General features: G+C 37.1%; 1 long non-coding RNA gene across 1 annotated transcript; it reads right to left on the bottom strand.

The window, feature by feature from the left end:
• Nucleotides 1–5872: 5872 nt before the first annotated feature.
• Nucleotides 5873–8588, bottom strand: LOC128233694 (uncharacterized). The gene is made up of 3 exons (XR_008260754.1): nt 8363–8588; nt 6544–6615; nt 5873–6175 (listed from the first exon to the last, which is right to left on the bottom strand). It is a non-coding gene; the product is annotated as an uncharacterized LOC128233694 (long non-coding RNA).
• Between the last annotated feature and the right edge of the window lie 12248 nt (nt 8589–20836).

Genomic DNA, 20836 nt, shown 5'->3' with positions numbered 1-20836 from the left:
TCCGCCGCTGTAGACCTCTGCCGCCTACAGGGGACCATTACACTTCAGCCATCAGGAAAGCAGAGCTTTAAAGATTGTTGAAGTTCCAACTTACTATGCCTCACAGGACAGCTGAGCTTTCCAGCAAGTGCATAGAAGTGGAGACTATGAACGCACATCCGCCGCATACAGCGGACCGTTACAATAGTAATACACATAATTCGAGAATTATTTTGTGGCACACAATTGATTACCCGTTAAGCTATTAATGCAAATCTGACATCATATTCTATATAGAGTGCTATAAATCTGAACAAATCTCGGTTTGCTACCTGGTGCGGATGTGGCTCATTAGTTGTGGTCTCGTAGACAGGGGAAATCACTGAGTAGATTATTATTATTATTATTATAGAATATCATAGTGTTCTGTAACCTTTGACAAATCAATAAATTCTGAGTTACTCCCCTTGGATTCAATTTTTACATTGATAGAAAATTAAAAAAAACCCAGCGGAATTCTGTCAAAGTTCAGAGAAGGTGAAAGGTTTCTTCAGTTCCATGTCGTTAACTTTAAGATCAGGTCCATATATGTACGGTTCTTAACTCAGGGATCGAATTTAACTTTTTTTGCCACTAGCAGGTTTTTGCTAGTGCCATTTTTTTCAACTAGCAAAATGGTGGGTTCCACTAGCAGTTATTTAAAGGCTGTTTTACTTCATGTAAGTTGCCTAATAAACAAGTAGTTTTGTTGTAGCATTATGTACATTGTTTATCAAGTGCACTGAGATAAGAATAAACTATAAACCTTTACATTTTGTTTTTAATTCTTACATAGATTAAGTCAGCTGGGATAACTAAGCTCCTGGCCCCAATTTCTCGAAACTTCTTAAGTCTCTTATTACAGGATTAAGCTAAACCCACTATTTTCATTTTTCAATATTTTGCGTTTTATATACTCATTTTAAAGTTGTAATCCTTTCAATTGGAATTATCGTTACGTTTATCACAATAAACTTCTTTTCATTTATCAAAATTCACTATAAGAATGTATTTAGGCTGTTTGAAATAAGCGACTTAAGCCTGTTAAGCTTAAGACGTTTCGAGAAATTGGGGCCTGGTTACTCAAAAGCCTTGAATCATTAGTAGTAAGTGACAACACTCCTCCCCACCTAAGTTTATACTTTCAAAATGTAAAGTGGGGAGGAGTGTTACAGTCATTATTCTTAGCCATTCCAATGGGTTTGAGTAGCCAACCTGGTAAGTCAAGTTGGGTAGAGGACCAGACTTGCAAGCAGGGTTTCATAGGCTCCAATCCTACACAGAGTAGATGTTTTTCTCTTGAAAATATATATGTACACTGACATTTTTCGATGGTAATGTATGTTGCACACGTGAACAAAGCATGGAGGATCTAGCCAGTAATATTGGCAGGGTGCGAACAGTTGCTTAGTAAATCAAAAATAAAATACTGTAATGCCTACAGTTGATGTTTTATCGCTAGCGAATTCTTTACAAACATCACACTACACTTTGAAATCAACATTGCCATTATTCTCTTTTGTTGCATTCAAAAGTTTGGTGATCAACTCCGTTTCCTTATTTTGATGGTTTTGACAGATGCCGTAGAATCGGACCGAGAATTTTTGGTTTGCGACAAAGTACCGACAATTCATGACTTTTCGCTAGGTTTGGTTTTATTGGAGGGCTTTTTGGTCAATCCCCGCGTCGCTGTCAGCCTTTTCACCTTTCCAGGCATTTTCGCGTAACAAAACGTGGTTTCCACTTCTTTTTTGGCAGTTGCGAATCACAAACCAGACGAAAACAGTTATCTCCTCGGCGCTTGCTTAAATAACCGATAATAACATTTGAGCATAGCGACAAGCGTCCATACACGGTCACGTGATTATCTTCGAGACGCTTACTTAAATATCGGATAATAACATTTGTACACAGCGACAAGCGTCCATATACCGGGTCACGTGATTATCTATTATGCGGTAAACTTGCGGAAAGGAGTTTTTAAAGCGCAAAGGAGAGTTTGAGCGAATTCGACGATTTTGTTTGCGGTAGCAAAAATATTCAAGTGCCAGGATTTTCTACTCGCATTTTTCGATTCTTACTCGCATTTTGCGAGTTAGCGACCGTTAAATTCGATCCCTGTAACTCCGAAAAAACTATAAACAAATATCCGTAAGGCTACGTACAGTATACCATGTCGTATACAGATAATTTGTTTTTTTTCTTTTTCTATAACCATTGCAACTGTTCAACACATGGGCAGTACTTGCCAAGTATGACAACTGTCAGATATACACCTTTACCCTTAGCAACGCACTAACAACAACAACAATAACAACATCATTCATGCCATATTATCACAGGCTCCAGAATGCAAATGCGCTGAAGCAAATTGAATCATTGCCAGCCATAATCAAAACCTTTCACAGTCATAAGGTTTGGGCTGGTTCCATAAATATTGTTTTTTTTTGCAGTATCTACCATATTTAGCAGTACTGCATAGGATAAAAAAGAAGATATTTGTTTTCTCTGAAAGTATTATAATTAGGATCTCCTTATAGTTATACACATGTCTAAACGTTAATTTCATTGACACCTCTGATTCTTAAGAAGTGTTTTGCTAATTATTTTAAAAAAACATTCTAAAAAAAGTTTTTTTGTGAAAATGAAGGATAGATGAGGCTAAGAAATATGCTTTTTTGTTTGGAATAATGATAGTAGTACAGACAACGCAGAAACTTTGTTTTCTTCACAGGACATTGCGACAGGTGAACACTAAAAATTTACCTGTCGCAACAATTTTTTTCCTGTTGCAATGTTTCAGACAGTATTCAGTAACACCAGCCTAAATCTTGATTTTAAGCCTCTTATTTAAATAAGTTTTGTTATTTCCCAATATAACATGTTTAGATTTTCTTGGTTAGATGTGTCTTACTGTTATAAAATAAAAAAGGAAGCTAAACATCAAGACAAAAAAATAGTTGGGATCTTCATTTTTCCCCCTTGCCTTCAAAATAAACTCCCCCCCCCCACCCCCCCTCAAATTACAAATTATTAGTCCTCTTAAGAGACAGAAAAAAAACTTTTTTTTGGTGCCAATCTGTGACACAAGAGGTTGGTCACAGATTGGCACCAAAAAAAAGTTTTTTTTTCTGTAACGAATCTCAGGACAATTATCTAATAGAATGTGTTACGCTTTGATATCATAATTGTAAAAAAAAGTACCCAAATGTAAAAAAAAAAATTGTGTCGGTGACCGGGTTCGAACCCGCGTCGCCAAAATTGAAGTCCAACATGTTACTAACTGAGCTATTAAGGCTTACTCTAATCGGGTGACATAATTAAGCTAAACACCAACATCGGTAATATCACGTGATAACCGACTAGCCAATCACGCATAAGGAATGAATTCTACCTGGTAGACAGACCCAGTAATCTTTTTTAATGGAAAAATATGAAATAACTGCTGAACTTAAATAAATTGTAAACTATGTGGTACTTCAGTTAGTAAGTTTCAATGCATTGTACACATCGCTGCCAAGTTTATGTCATTTTTAGACAATTTTCTTTTTTTTCCGCTATTTTATCATCTGTGAGACAGCCCCTTTAAGGATTGTCCAAACGTGGAGCAGCTAGTTCTAACTCTTTTAATTTATCTTTAAATCAAAGATACAGTTTAATTGGTTATAAAATATGACAAATAGTACTACAAGGCAAAATCAGACACAATATTTATGCAAAAACGAAAGTAGATTTCTTGTTATTGACAATTTTAAACAGCGGAAAGAGTGTCAGAACGGTATATTCATCATCATATGCCGGGAACCACTTCGTCGAAAAATACATACAGAATTTTGTAATTCCGAACATTTCATCCATCTATTAATGAGTATAAGAGTATGAGATGAAATCGGAGCCGTACAAGTATTTCGGTTTTACGAAAACATGTGCAAAACAGGGTTTACAAATAGTGATCCAGGAATTAACACACTGAATAATCATGATTAAATAGTTAAAAATAACACTGAACATTATTGAAAACAATCAAATAGAAACTGACTATATTTCTTTACCAGACATTGTGACCGACCAAAACAAATCAGTTAAACAAACAATACCTGGATAAATAAATAAGTGAACACTGAAAATGATATTTTTTGTATTGTTGCAGATATTGGCATAAATATCATTATTATACCTCACTCTTTGTATTCTCTATACAATATATAGTCAACTTCAGTGAGCAACAATTTTCACTTTTACTCCGCACTGCTACTCACTAGCACACTCACAGTTACCTGCTTACGTCATAGAAATTAATATCCACTAGAGCAAATATTCACCAATGTAGTACAGTAGATCTTTATAAAATACTGAAAATTTATTTATGTGATTATGTACGTGGTGGATTGTTTGTGTTCCAGTTTGAAATCTCAATTCTCAATTCTAGCTTAATCTAAAAAAAATAATAGTAAAATATCTTACAAAGAAACACCATCAATCAAGTAAGACTGACATTGACTCTAGGAAATCTGAAAAAAGGCCCTCAAGGCTAGGCTTCAAACCCTGTATAAAACCCTCATCATGTTTGGGAACTGTAAAGACCTGGCAGCCTTGTTTGTATGTATGTATGTATGTATTTCTTTAGACCTTGCAGTCAAGGATAGCCCGTGAAAGTGCAAGCACTTATTTCCAACGGGGTCCTTTGTTTTTGCTGAAGGGACAGCACGCGGAAGAGACAGTGGTGGGATACAAGGAAGTCTGGGTGCAATACCCTAGCTCATTTTCGAAGAGACCCCTTGGTTCTTTTACATGCTCGTGGTAAAGCACCAATACACAGGTTACAACTTTCCTGGGTTAAACCAGTACTGAGTACACCACTTTTCCAAGCACTACCCTTTAAATGCCAAGCACCAGGCAAGGGAGCTACTTGTACCAACTTTTAACGGTATGACGCAACTAGGGACTGAACCCATGACCTCCAGCTCCGTAGGCCTTAACCACTAGGCCACGGAGACGCCTTAACCTCTGATACCTCAAACAACTTGAATGAAAGCAAAGTTTGTTAAATATCAGGAGGTGATTCTTCTTCTAAGAGGTAAACAATTCCATAGCAGGACAGTGTCATTCACATGTAAATGGGAAACAACTGGTATCTGCATCTGTTTATAAACATGTACAAATGAGATGACAATTGTGCCTTGTTAGTTCTAGAAAGCTTTGTGAGCCAATCTCTTCATCTGACAGGAACACTGGTGGTGGTTAGCAAAAGAAGGACTTGGACAAAGCGGAAGTGGTTAGGCAGTATGTTACCAATTTTCACTCATTGTCCACAATCTTACTACCTGACAGAATCAGTGATCCAGTTTGTGTTTGAGCTCCTGTAACTCGTGAGGAGGAGCCTTGTTACCCCTTGACAGGGCAGACTCATTTTCTGACTCGACTACCTCTGTGTGGCTGGTCCAAAACCATTAGTGAATCTAAAATTCTTCAAATTTACGAAGTTGATGACAAGGTTGACGGTGCTATCTCAGGGTCTGCCAGCTGTGTTTCAATATGAGACAGTTGGTTACCTTGCTGGTTTATGTCATCATCCATTTCACTCTTTCTTGTTGTCTTGCACTCAGAATGGAAACTTGTAAGGCCAGGGGACTAAATAAAAAAATAAAGCTATAAGCTAGTTGAGAGTAGGCTGTGCCATGCATCCTTTTACTATACCAGCTTCTTTTGAACGGTTAAGAGTTCATTTATGTGATGTACAGAAAAAACGATTGAGCACAGCTAGGCCGCTAAGTGAGAAAGCTCACACCATTTTCTGTAGATCGCCAAAACAAACTTATTTGGTGTTTGCACTTATTTGACCCACTAGCTCAGTTCTTTTTGTAGTTAATGAAAGCTACTCGATAGCACATTATTATGATTATTAAAATGGACGAATTTTCCAGCATATAAAGTCATTACAGCACACTTTTTGGCCTCATAGTTATGCGATTTCCTATTTCTTTACATATCAGTATACATGAATCCTTGGGAGACAGCAAAGAACAAAGTTGGCCACATTGTGTCTTTGTGAACTCAAACTGTGGAACCCAGTCTTTCTTCAGGACATGATGCCTTTCACTGTCTGTTAAGGAGCCCTGTCGGTTAATGTATGAGCTGATATCTTTGACATCAACTGCTGTCAGAGAGCAAGGAAAAACATAGGAAACATTCTTAAAAATGTTTGTAAAATACTAAAATAAAATTTGCAATATAAATACAATTGGTAAGCTTCACTCCAGTTTCTTAAATCAAAAATGACAAATGAAAGACGCTTAACTTGTGATTATCTCAGGTAAATATTTTTTTAAACATCAGGAAAAAAATCACTAAAATATCACCTTTCAGATTCAGATGAGTTTGCAATTTTTTGTTTCTTGCCAACATTACTCCACAAGGAGTCCAATGTTGCTCGAGACCATTTCATTATGGAATGAAACCAAAATATTTTGTTAGGTTTGATTGAAATACACATTTTAATAAGAAATTGATTAGAAACAATCATACCTTTTGATGATAATTGCTCCCTGGCAGCTAATTAAATTCTGAATGACTGAGAGACAACCAGTTTTTCATCATCTGCAAATAGTAAACATTTTCAGTATCATCAAAAGATTGACCGCTCTCCGTAAACAACCAATGTTTATAATGGTAAATGAGCAGCATACAACCAATCAAATTCGCTGTTCCATTTTTCACAATGTCACGGTATTCTAGACACACTGCTTGCTTGATTTTCAGCTAAATGCCCCAGCAAGGGATTAGGGGCCTACTGACCGGATCACTGTAATAAATTATGATGTATTGATCTGTTGTTAAGGAAATACTCTGCATGAAAATTGACACATCAGCCATGCATTAATTAACGATTAAAGAAAAAAAGAATACCAGCTCGCCCCCATGTGTATCTTCGAGCCCAGCTTGGGGGGGGGGGGGCTTCAGCCCTAAAGTATTTAACACACAGTCAAAACACTCTAACTTCTTTTCTTGATATAATCAGAAAATCTTGTTTCATTAAATGATCATTATCGCAGCTATGGTATTGATCAGGCTGATTGTACTTCATCCTGGTTTTGTAACACACAAGGCAAATATTAACAATTATGTATTGCACTTGTTTTTTCCTTTCTTATTATTCTCCCTATATGTTAAAGTCCATATGCTTGCTTCTTGGTTCTGATTGTTCAGTTTTTATGTCCACCATACCCCACTTATTTGTCATTGCAGATGGTGAACATATGGGGGTATTCCTGTTTTTCAGTGATAGTTTTAGTTTTGTCAACTGAATGTTACATTACAAACATGAACTTCGGATATAGATTACGCGGTAATTAAGGTTGACTTGTGAGAGTCTAATTATTCAAGCAGGATGCAAAAACTACTTGAGTATTTTCCTCCTTACACAGGAAAAAAATAGATATGGTTTTAAAAATGATTATGCCTTCTAGCGAAAATGTATTTAGTTCAAACTATTCTTCAATACAAACTTTGATTGACTTTTTAGTTTTTGTAAGTGTAATAAGATACAACATCATGTATCTGCCTTAATGAATGCTTCCCAGCAATTACAGCTAATGAATATTTATTAATTTAATATTAAATGCTTGTCTAAGTTTCCATGTTTAGGGAGCATTTCTTAAAGAGAATTCATAATATGTCATAAGATCTCCAATGGAGATAATAGCCATGTATGTATATGAGCATCCGCATGGGCCATGTGGGAATATTGTCAATATTGGTTAGACAACCACAGCCAATCGGTTATTGTTACATTTTCAGGTACATAGAGGATAATTGATGTCACAGCCATAGCTCACTACATGTACAGACTATTGAAGGCTCTGCATAATTGATAGATCTTGCTGAAGCCAGGAACCAGTATCCAGCCGGTAACCAGTATGCCAGTTGATAATGCTCACAAGTCCAAGAGTAAGGGGTTGAGCCACACACATCGACAAAACAGCACCGGCATGTCACTGGCTAGATACGATTCGGACACAGACAGCCCACTGCCCATGGCATCCAGGTAAGATACGGGTTGCTTGATTTGTTGTCTTGAGTTTTCTCTTTGTGTTTGTTTTAATTTGATTTTGTTGTACTGCATTATTTACCAGTACATTTAAAGCAAGGCAAACATAATAGTGATTTTGAATGATTTATGTTTATATTTTTTATTATTACACTAAAATGTGACATAACTTTTATTTGAAAATATTCAGAGGAAAGAAATTATTTAGAAATAAACTTTGCCATTAACTTCAGTTACACGACTCTTTAATATCATTGGGTTTATATTTCATGATACTAGAATACAACAGATAGATACCTTTAATTCCCATAGTTGAAGAGATCTTCTCTGTGCAAATATTCAGAGGAAAAAATCTGTTTTGCCAGTATTAACGATCTGTTGAATCTTAAAGTGTTTAGTACACAAAGATTACATAGTGCTTATTCCTCTTTTTAATATTCTACTTGCATAGAATTCCTTTCACATAGAATAATAAACCAATATGAATATAACATTACAGGCAATTTAAAATTCAAAGCAAGCACCAGAGTTGCCATGAGGTTTTAAAGGGACACACTCACCATTTCTATGTAGGCAACAATTATTTTGAACTTTGTGAAGTTGAGATACGAAGTATTTTAGTGAGTTTTCATGAAGAAACTCCAAACAAAAACAGACACATACCCTTTTGAGGAGAAATTTGTTAATGCATTATCCAAGCCTAAAATAAATCAAATTTGAATACTAAAGCTTTTCAAAAATAATAAGCATTTTCAATCACATTTATAAAAATAATTAACAATAAAGCTCTCATTTGAGCTTAAAACAGTTTTTAGCTCGACTATTCGAAGAATATGGAGAGCTATACTACTCACCCAAGCGTCGGCGTCACACCTTGGTTAAGGTTTTGCGTGCAAGCACACATAGGTTAATATCTCAGCAACTACTTGAGGTATTGCATTGAGACTTGATACAATGGTACTTAACCATCCAACCTACTTAATTAACCAAGTTAGATAACTCTAGTTTGCATTTAATTCAAATAATTGCCCTTTATTATTCGACTTAGAAATTCTGGTTACGGTTTTGTGTGCAAGCACACATTATTTTAATATCAACGCAACTACTTGATGTATTGCATTGAGACTCGATACAATGGTACTCAACCATCCAACCTACTTAATTAACCATGTAAGATAACTCTAGTTTCATTTAATGCAAATAGTTGCCCTTTATTATTCGACATAGAAATTCTGGTTAAGGTTTGCTTTTAAGCACAGTCATAGGTTAATTTCTCAGCAACTACTTGATGTATTGCATTGAGACTTTATAGAATGGTATTCAACCACTCAATGTAATTGAATAACCAAGATATATAACTGTATTTTGCAAATAATTGCCTTTTATTATTAGACTTAAAAATTCTGGTTTCCATGTAACCACATTTATGTTAATATCCCAGCACATCATGATTTGCATTGAAATCTAATCTAACAGTGATCCATGCATGTTTCCCCAAAACTTTTCAATCCTTACACTGAAAAGCGGCGGAATAGTCGAGCGCGCTGTCTCTGTGACAGCTCTTGTTTATTTTTGTTACAAGAATTTGATTATATATCATATTAGGGTTTAGCCAGGTTTGAAACAGGACAGGATGCTGAAATAGAGGGACAGAGTGCTAATGGAGAATAGGGCGCAATATCCAGCTGTGAAGTTCTTGAAAATTATTATTTTTTCAGAAAATGTTAGAAATTAAAATGTTAAATTGAAGTACATGTAATATAAGAATTCTGTATGTATGTAATGTTTGTGTATTAATCACAAGACTTTTTTGTAAATCAATAAAATAATAGTCATTTAAAAAAAGATATATTTTACAGTCCAAAGCATTTCATTCTAGGAAGGCAGAAAGGTACCCATGTTGGTTACCCGTCCATAACTCTAACCCTAATCACATAATACTCTTTTGCAATGTCAGACCCTACAGATGATGGACGAGTCCGTTTAAGCGCTATGCTCTGTCATCCATATTGGTTAGGTATCCACTGTCAATATTATGCATCTAAGTAGCCTGGATCATTCCATATGTTTTGACTGCCGAATCTAAATGATTTGTTTCAAGGTGAAATATTCAATTTAGCAGCCAGATTCAAATAATTGATGCAAATTTTAAAACATTGTTGCAAGTATATCCTCGTTCATAAATCTGTAAAAACATTGCTCGTATACAAATACTTTGTGATTTTTTATGAAAAGGAAGACTTCAGCAAAATACTGATATGTTTATTGTGACTTTTTTGATCTGAGGCTGCTTTATATCCTGATAGGGTAGATTATTTTTCATGTTGTCAGGTAAATTGTGCAGTTACACTTTTAGCTCGACTATTCGAAGAATAGGTGGGCTATACTACTCGCGTCGGTGTCGGCGTCGGCGTCTGGTTAAAGTTTTAGGGCAAGTTGGGATTTTCACTTATAAGTCCAATACCTTTCATTCAATTTAGTTAATACTTCACACAGTTGTTCAGGGTCATCACATGATGAGGTTATATAACTCCATATTATTCTTTACACGGATTATGGCCCCTGATTGATTTAGGGCAGGTTGGGATATTTATTAATAACTTCTATACCCTTTGTTCAATTGACTTAATACTTCACACAGTTGTTCAAGACCATCACACAATGAGGTTACATAACTCCATATTATCCTTAATACAAGTTAGGCCTAAAAAAAAATACATTTGGTTCGGGTTACCCGACCCTACCTACGGAATAGGCGCCGACCCTAACGTTTTTATAGTCAGTTTGAAAAAAAAAAAAAAAAAAAAAAAAATATCTTTTTTTTTTGCTTTTCAATATGTTGTTTAAAACCTTAATTGCTTATATAGAAGATAACTTTAACACCATTCTCCAATGATGAAAATGACATTCTTATATAAAGCCTAATAAAAAAAAAAAAAAAAAAAAGCCTACCTACCCTACCTATTTTTGAAAAGGATGTAACCCTAACCAAACAATTTTTTTTTAGGCCTTATGGCCCCTGATTGACTTAGGTTAAAGTTTTAGGGCAGGTTAAAGTATTAGGGCAGGTTAAAGTTTTAGGGCAAGTTGGGATTTTCACTTAAAACTCCCATACCATTCATTCAATTGACTTAATACTTCACACAGTTGTTCAGAGCCATCACATAATGAGGTTAGATAACTCCATATTATCTTTTATACAAATTATGGCCCCTGATTGACTATGAAACTTAGGTTAAAGTTTTAGGGCAGGTTGGGATATTTATTAATAACTTCTAAACCCTTCATTCAATTGACTTAATACTTCACACAATTGTTCAGGACCATCACCCAATGAGGTTTCATAACTCCATATCCTTAATACAAGTTATGGCCCCTGATTGACTTAGGTTAAAGTTTTAGGCAAGTAAAAGTTAAGGGCAAGTTGGGATTTAAATAAAAAACTTCTATACCTTTCATTAAATGCACTTAATAAAATTCAAAATTATTTACGACCATCTTACAACAAGAAACATAACTCCATTTTAACCCTAAATATAAATTATGTCCCTTCAATATTATTATTTTTTTTATTTTCTTTTGACAGGCACCTTTTTACATTCTTAACCAGTTTTTTACCAAGGGAAAACAAGAAGGGCTATACTATATGGCCCTTGATTTTTTTTATTATTATTTTTTTTTTAAATTTTATTTTAATTTCTTTTGAAAGGCATATTTGTATATTCTTTACCACATTTTCATAATGGGAAATCAAGTTATTTGAATGACTTGCGTCATTTTTCGGGTGGTGGGAGGGCAGCATCAAAGTCACCTTATGTATTGAATAATTATACCCCCACAAACGAAGTTTGAGGGGGTATATAGGAGTAAGCATGTCGGTCGGTCGGTCGGTCGGTCTGTCTGTCTGTCGGTCGGTCGGTCTGTCGGTTTTCATGGTTTCCGGACGATAACTCATGAAAGGCTAGACAGATTTGAAAAATTTTGGTACACAGGTGTAACATCAGAAGATACAGGTCAAGTTCGATATTGGGGCTGGTGGGGCCAAGGTCAAGGTCACTGTTACTAAAAATAGAAAAACGGTTTCCGGACGATAACTCATGAAAGGCTTGACAGATTTGAACAATTTTTGGTACACAGGTGTAACATCAGAAGATACAGGTCAAGTTCGATATTGGGGCTGGTGGGGCCATGGTCAAGGTCACTGTTACTAAAAATAAAAAAACGGTTTCCGGACGATAACTCATGAAATGCTAGAAAGATTTGAACAATTTTTGGTACACAGGTGTAACATCAGAAGATACAGGTCAAGTTTGATATTGGGGCTGGTGGGGCCAAGGTCAAGGTCACTGTTACTAAAAATAGAAAAACGGTTTCCGGACGATAACTCATGAAAGGCTAGAAAGATTTGAAAAATTTTTGGTACACAGGTGTAACATCAGAAGATACAGGTCAAGTTCGATATTGGGGCTGGTGGGGCCAAGGTCAAGGTCACTGTTACTAAAAAAAAAAACGGTTTCCGGACGATAACTCATGAAAGGCTAGTTTCTCTTGTCAGCAGTGTAACTAAATTACTCAACAGATTTAAATAAAACAATACATGCATGATAAAAGAAGATGCAGTGTGCAGTAACCTTGGAGTTATGGCCTCTTTTCAAAGGAATGGTTTGCCATTCCTGTGTCCAGGCGGCATTTGGGGGTATTCGTCACTCCTGTGACAGCTCTAGTTTTGGTTAGGTTTGACATAAATAGACCAAACTTGGTAATATTACATTGTTATTGTATTCACTTCTAAGTCAAAGCGGTGAAGTCGAGCACGCTGTCTTACGACAGCTCTTGTTATGTAATGGGTTCCTATTAAACCATAGCTAAAAATGTTTTTTTAATGTGATATATCTGGTTTCTAAGTGAAAATTAATCAGTCAAACAAATAATCATGTATACCCAGTACTTGATAAAACCACATAAACCATTGTGGCCCCAAATTGTTATTTTTCCCATACCAGTGTTTGGCAGGTACTTTGAATGAAGGAAAACACGGTTTGATATTTTTTTCAGGGCTTTTTTGTGGCCGATTTTTGGCTACTTGCCAATCATCAAAGCCATGTTTTTTTCCCAATTTACTGACTAAAATTTCATGAATGCATTTCTTTCCAAAATGATGAATAATTTTTCTTCGGTTTTGACAGAATTCTTCTAATAACAATTAAGAGAATATCCTTATAATCTTACCATCTTACAACAAGAAACATAACTCCATTTTAACCCTAAATACAAATTATGTCCCTTCAATATTATTTTATTTTTTTATTTTCTTTTGACAGGCACCTTTTTACATTCTTAACCAGTTTTTTACCAAGGTAAAACAAGGAGGGCTATACTATATGGCCCTTGAATTTTTTTTATTATTTTTTTTTTTTAAATTTTATTTTAATTTCTTTTGAAAGGCATATTTGTATATTTTTTACCACATTTTCATAATGGGAAATCAAGTTATGTGAATGACTTGCGTCATTTTTCGGGTGGTGGGAGGGCAGCATCAAAGTCACCTTATGTATTGAATAATTATACCCCCACAAACGAAGTTTGAGGGGGTATATAGGAGTGAGCTTGTCGGTCGGTCTGTCTGTTGGTTGATCAGTTGGTCTGTCGGTTTTCATGGTTTCCGGACGATAACTCATGGAAGGCTAAACAGATTTGAACAATTTTTGGTACACAGGTGTAACATCAGAAGATACAGGTCAAGTTCGATATTGGGGCTGGTGGGGCCATGGTCAAGGTCACTGTTACTAAAAATAGAAAAACGGTTTCCGGACGATAACTCATGAAAGGCTAGACAGATTTGAACAATTTTTGGTACACAGGTGTAACATCAGAAGATACAGTTTGGTACACAGGTGTAACATCAGAAGATATAGATCAAGTTTGATATTGAGGCTGGTGGGGCCAAGGTCAAGGTCACTGTTACTATAAATAGAAAAACGGTTTCCAGACCATAACTCATGAAAGGCTTGACAGATTTGAACAATTTTTGGTACACAGGTGTAACATCAGAAGATACAGGTCAAGTTCGATATTGGGGCTGGTGGGGCCAAAGTCAAGGTCACTGTTACTAAAGATAGAAAGACTGTTTCCGGACGATAACTGACGAAAAGCTAGACAGATTTGAAAATTTTTTGGTACACAGGTGTAACATCAGAAGATACAGGTCAAGTTCGATATTGGGGCTGGTGGGGCCAAAGTCAAGGTCACTGTTACTAAAGATAGAAAAACGGTTTCTGGACGATAAATCATGAAAGGCTTGACATATTTGAACAATTTTTGGTACACAGGTGTAACATCAGAAGATACAGGTCAAGTTCGATATTGGGGCTGGTGGGGCCAATCTCAAGGTCACTGTTACTAAAAATTGAAAAACGGTTTCCGGAAGATAACGAATGAAAGGCTAGACAGATTTGAACAATTTTTGGTACACAGGTGTAACATCAGAAGATACAGGTCAAGTTCGATATTGGGGCTTGTGGGGCCAAGGTCAAGGTCACTGTTACCAAAAATAGAAAAACCGTTTCCGGACGATAACTCATGAAAGGCTAGTTTTTCTTGTCAACAGTGTAACTAAATTACTCAACAGATTTAAATAAAACAATACATGCATGATAAAAGAAGATGCAGTGTGCAGTAACCTTGGAGTTATGGCCTCTTTTCAAAGGAATGGTTTGCCATTCCTGTGTCCAGGCGGCATTTGGGGGTATCCGTTACTCCTGTGACAGCTCTAGTTTTGGTTAGGTTTGACATAAATAGACCAAACTTGGTAATATTACATAGTTATTGTATTCACTTCTAAGTCAAAGCGGTGAAGTCGAGCGCGCTGTCTTACGACAGCTCTTGTTATGATATGGGTTCCTATTAAACCAGAGCTAAAAATGTTTTTTTTAATGTGATATATCTGGTTTCTAAGTGAAAATTAATCAGTCAAACAAATAATCATGTATACCCAGTACTTGATAAAACCACATAAACTATTGTGGCCCCAAATTGTTATTTTTCCCATACCAGTGTTTGGCAGGTACTTTGAATGAAGGAAAACACGGTTTGGTATTTTTTTCAGGGCTTTTTTTGTGGCCGATTTTTGGCTACTTGCCAATCATCAAAGCCATGTTTTTTTCCCAATTTACTGACTAAAATTTCATGAATCAGAATGCATTTCTTTCCAAAATGATGAATAATTTTTCTTCGGTTTTGACAGAATTCTTCTAATAACAATTAAGAGAATATCCTCATAAATCTTGGCAATTTGTCGACAGAGGTACGAGTGGCCAACTCCGAATAGTAAACTATGTGTATACTTTTTATACAAAAGTACCGAGTAGCTAATGATTGGAAAGCTTCTTATATTATGGTGTTTATTAATTTGTACGAAAACTTACCTTCAAATAATGGAAAATATTATATGTAAGGGGTTAGTAGGTGACCTGATATGGGATATCCATATTGGGTGCGAGCAAAGTGGAAAAAATTTCTACCCCTTTAAAATGCTTTTTATTGCAATTAATAGCTCTGTGGCTACAAATGCCCTGGTTTAAAAAACACACAAAAATATGGCTTGTATTTTTTATCAGTACACAAATCATATGCATTTTTCATTAATGTTTAATTATTATTTTATTTTTTTCCATCAACCTATATTGTGCCCCTTTAAGATGCAAAACCCGTTTAACTTCCTGTTTATAGAGTTACTTAATTGCATCATAAGGCAATAGTGGTTGGCTGTGAAATGATGTATTTTCTGTTTTGATTTGCAATTGTTTGTAATTGTTGTCTTCCTTAAACACTAAATGAAGAGTATGAAGATGTGGGGTTTTCGTGTCTTTATTTTTAGACTGAATACAAAATGATAGTTTGTTATTTCTCTAATTTTCAACTGACACTGACCAATGAAAATAACACCCTTTAAAACATTAAACAATTGAAAAATCACATCAATTCTCCACAAAACAATTCTTATGTAATGATATCCATGTCTTGGCACAGTCTTGGTTAAATATGTTAAAATGGACACTCTAACAGTGGCTTGCACAATGATATAATATTGTTGATTTCCCTTAAAGTTTTGCCTTCATGTGATAAAATCATGGCACTTCAGTTTGTTTTTCTATTCCTTAGTCATTACAGTCACTCCAAAACAAGCTATGTAATGTTGAGTATGAGAAAAGGAAAAACTGACCTTAATAATGGTTATTAATGAGTTTGGCAAATACTGTGGACGATTGGCTGTGTGAACAGGGATATGAAACATGCGACATTATAACGCTTTCTCTTTTGCAACATTTATTCTTCCTGACTGTTGTAATATTGTATATTTAGACAGGATGCACAATTGCTGATTCCTGATTTGGTGTTTTCATCACTGTACTGAAATATTTATAGCTAATGGAATATTGATTGAGCTTTTCAATGATCATTTAATTAAATTAATTAAAAAGTAGAGTGGTTTTTTTTTATTCTACAATTTGAATTAATACCGTTTGTTGTCCTGTTAATAATGCCTGGCGCGTTTCTTGGTAACCCTATGCAATAAATAAGAACCATTTTCCCCCACTGAGCAAACATTTAAAATCCACCAAATTCGAAATAAAAAATATGAAATACCAACTACGCTTGTCACAAATACCTTAGTATCACCAAGACTGTAGGTGGAGTGGACAGCCCACCAATGACCAACCACCCATCAATAACCCCTGCATAGTAGCTGTATACACACCCTGGCCATAATTTCTCAGAGCATCATTGCCTTTTTAGCTCACCTGTCACTTTGTGACAAGGTGAGCTTTTGTGATCGCCTTTTGTCCGGCGTCCGTCGTGCGTCGTCCATCAACAATTTACTTAAAAGACATCTCCTCCTTAACTGCTGGGCCAATATTAATAAAACTTAATAGGGATGTCCCTTGGATGGTCTTCTATCAAAGTTGTTCAAAGAATTCACTTCCATGCAGAACTCTGGTTGCCATGGCAACCAAAAGGAAAAACTTTAAAAATCTTCTTCTCCCAAACCACAAGGCTTAGGCCGTTGATATTTGGTAGGTAGGATCACCAAATGGTCCTCTACCAAGATTGTTCAAATTATGGCCCTTGGGTCAAAATTGGCCCCGCCCCGGGGGGGGGTCATGGGTTTTCTCTATATGTTTATAGTGAAAACTTCAAAAATCATCTCCTCTGAACTTACGTGGCTTAGAGCTTAGATATTTGGCATGATTCATCGTCTAGTGGACCTCTACAAAGTTTGTTCAAATTATGGCCCTGGGGTCAAAATTGGCCACACCCCGGGGCTGATGGGTTTTCTCTATATGTGTTTTAGTGAAAACTTAAAAAATCTTCTCCGAACCTGAGTTCATTAATAAAAGCAATTAAACTAATTCTTGTTGTTCATTCACCAGACTCCATGTTTATCATCACTGTTCAACATATCATCCTCTTACTTGATATACTCCATAAGTCCTAGCTTATTCCAGACTTCTAAAAAACCTTAACTACTTTGAACCATCCAGATTTCTTATCAAACCAATGTGCAATATATGACAGGTGAGCAATTCAGGGCCATTTGGCCCTCTTGTTTTAGTTTACGAGTTAAGGTAAGCATTGTTCATGTGGACTCATGAAAGGCCCCCGGCATGTCTATTAGGTTATCCACGTTTAATAGGACATGTATGTACAGATATGTTGAGATATATCGGTGAAAATAATAAAAGATCATCAGATTAATTTGATTAATTATTGTCATTGTTTTCACAGTTACTGGATGCCATGAAAACAATCACAATAATTGATTGATTAATTAGTTAAACACAAGATTTTTTAAAGCTTGAACTAATGAATGGCAAAATTGCTTTCCTTCATTATGACCGAGTATGGGAAATGTTGTTAATTAGTCGGTGGTGGTATATTGAGTGTGAACATGCATATGTTTCAGTTTATTCCATGTGCTTTTGTGACCCAATATTAGAATCACAGTTTAATCATCGAGAATATAGATTATAAAGAATTCTATAATATCACTTGAATGCATGTATATCAGTTTCAAATGGCCTTATTAATTCATAAGCAAAATGTTATCCTCATTTGATGTTTAATAATGTAGGTCAAAGCCTTAAGTTTCAGTTAAGTTATAGCTAGAGAACTTACTGTACATAGTGATTGTAAATTAATTGTCTTTCATTTTCCTCCGTAACCATTGGTCGACTGATGTGAAATATGGACCCATAGATATAGATATTTTACTCCCAAAATGTTGTGAGTCAAACTTTAATAGGTATGAATGAAACAAGCTTAAAGCTTCCAATAAAAATTCTTAATTTACAAAATTATGTTGTTACACTAAGTTTTCAAGTCCCAAGGAGGTTGTGTTGAAGAAGTCTCCAGGAGGTTGCCTAGAAGTAGTCTTCCGAAGGTTGTGTAGAAGTAGTCCCCAGGAAGTTGTCTAGAAGTAGTTCCAGGAGGTTGTCTAGAAGTAGTCCCCAGGAGGTTGCCTAGAAGTAGTCCCCAGGAGGTTGTCTAGAAGTACCGTGTAGTCTCCAGGAGGTTTTCTAGAGGTAGTCTCAAGGAGGTTGTCTAGAAGTAGTCACCAGGAGTTTGTCTAGAAGTACCGTGTAGTCTCCAGGAGGTTGTCTAGAAGTACCGTGTAGTCTCCAGGAGGTTGTCAAGAAGTTCCGTGTAGTCGCCAGGAGTTTGTCTAGAAGTACGTGTAGTCTCCAGGAGGTTGTCTAGAAGTACCGTGTAGTCTCCAGGAGGTTGTCTAGAAGTACCGTGTAGTCTCCAGGAGGTTGTCTAGAAGTACCGTGTAGTCTCCAGGAGGTTGTCAAGAAGTACCGTGTAGTCTCCAGGAGTTTGTCTAGAAGTACCGTGTAGTCTCCAGGAGGTTGTCTAGAAGTACCGTGTAGTCTCCAGGAGGTTGTCAAGAAGTACCGTGTAGTCCAGGAGTTTGTCTAGAAGTACCGTGTAGTCTCCAGGAGGTTGTCTAGAAGTACCGTGTAGTCTCCAGGAGGTTGTCTAGAAGTACCATGTAGTCTCCAGGAGGTTGTATAGAAGTACCGTGTAGTCTCCAGGAGGTTGCCTAGAAGTACCATGTAGTCTCCAGGAGGTTGTCTAGAAGTACCTTGTAGTCTCCAGGAGGTTGTATAGAAGTACCGTGTAGTCTCCAGGAGGTTGCCTAGAGGTAGTCTCCAGGAGGTTGCCTAGAGGTAGTCTCCAGGAGGTTGTCTAGAAGTACCGTGTAGTCTCCAGGAGGTTGTCTAGAAGTACCGTGTAGTCTCCAGGAGGTTGCCTAGAGGTAGTCTCCAGGAGGTTGTCTAGAAGTACCTTGTAGTCTCCAGGAGGTTGTCTAGAAGTACCGTGTAGTCTCCAGGAGGTTGTCTAGAAGTACCGTGTAGTCTCCAGGAGGTTGTATAGAAGTACCGTGTAGTCTCCAGGAGGTTGCCTAGAGGTAGTCTCCAGGAGGTTGTCTAGAAGTACCATGTAGTCTCCAGGAGGTTGTCTAGAAGTACCGTGTAGTCTCCAGGAGGTTGCCTAGAAGTACCTTGTAGTCTCCAGGAGGTTGCCTAGAGGTAGTCTCCAGGAGGTTGTCTAGAAGTACCGTGTAGTCTCTAGGAGGTTGTCTAGAAGTAGTCTCCAGGAGGTTGCCTAGAGGTAGTCTCCAGGAGGTTGCCTAGAAGTACCTTGTAGTCTCCAGGAGGTTGCCTAGAGGTAGTCTCCAGGAGGTTGTCTAGAAGTAGTCTCCAGGAGGTTGCCTAGAAGTACCGTGTAGTCTCCAGGAGGTTGCCTAGAAGTAGTCTCCAGGAGTTTGCCTAGAGGTAGTCTCCAGGAGGTTGTCTAGAAGTACCGTGTAGTCTCCAGGAGGTTGCCTAGAAGTAGTCTCCAGGAGGTTGTCTAGAAGTACCTTGTAGTCTCCAGGAGGTTGTCTAGAAGTACCTTGTAGTCTCCAGGAGGTTGTCTAGAAGTAGTCTCCAGGAGGTTGTCTAGAAGTACCGTGTAGTCTCCAGGAGGTTGTATAGAAGTAGTCTCCAGGAGGTTGTCTAGAAGTACCGTGAAGTCTCCAGGAGGTTGTCTAGAAGTACCGTGAAGTCTCCAGGAGGTTGTCTAGAAGTACCTTGTAGTCTCCAGGAGGTTGTCTAGAGGTAGTCTCCAGGAGGTTGTCTAGAAGTACTGTGTAGTCTCCAGGAGGTTGTATAGAAGTAGTCTCCAGGAGGTTGTATAGAAGTAGTCTCCAGGAGGTTGTCTAGAAGTACCGTGAAGTCTCCAGGAGGTTGTCTAGAAGTACCTTGTAGTCTCCAGGAGGTTGTGCCTAGAGGTAGTCTCCAGGAGGTTGTCTAGAAGTACCGTGAAGTCTCCAGGAGGTTGTCTAGAAGTACCGTGTAGTCTCCAGGAGGTTGTATAGAAGTACCGTGTAGTCTCCAGGAGGTTGCCTAGAGGTAGTCTCCAGGAGGTTATCTAGAGGTAGTCTCCAGGAGGTTGTCTAGAAGTACCGTGTAGTCTCCAGGAGGTTGCCTAGAGGTAGTCTCCAGGAGGTTGTCTAGAGGTAGTCTCCAGGAGGTTGTCTAGAAGTACCATGTAGTCTCCAGGAGGTTGTCTAGAAGTACCGTGTAGTCTCCAGGAGGTTGTCTAGAGGTAGTCTCCAGGAGGTTGTCTAGAAGTACCGTGTAGTCTCCAGGAGGTTGCCTAGAGGTAGTCTCCAGGAGGTTGTCTAGAAGTACCTTGTAGTCTCCAGGAGGTTGTCTAGAAGTA

This window comes from Mya arenaria, chromosome 5, assembly GCF_026914265.1.
Source record: "Mya arenaria isolate MELC-2E11 chromosome 5, ASM2691426v1".
NCBI classification, from domain to species: domain Eukaryota; kingdom Metazoa; phylum Mollusca; class Bivalvia; order Myida; family Myidae; genus Mya; species Mya arenaria.
The sequence above is the reverse complement of the archived record's forward strand: the minus strand, read 5'-3'. Positions and strand labels throughout refer to the sequence as shown.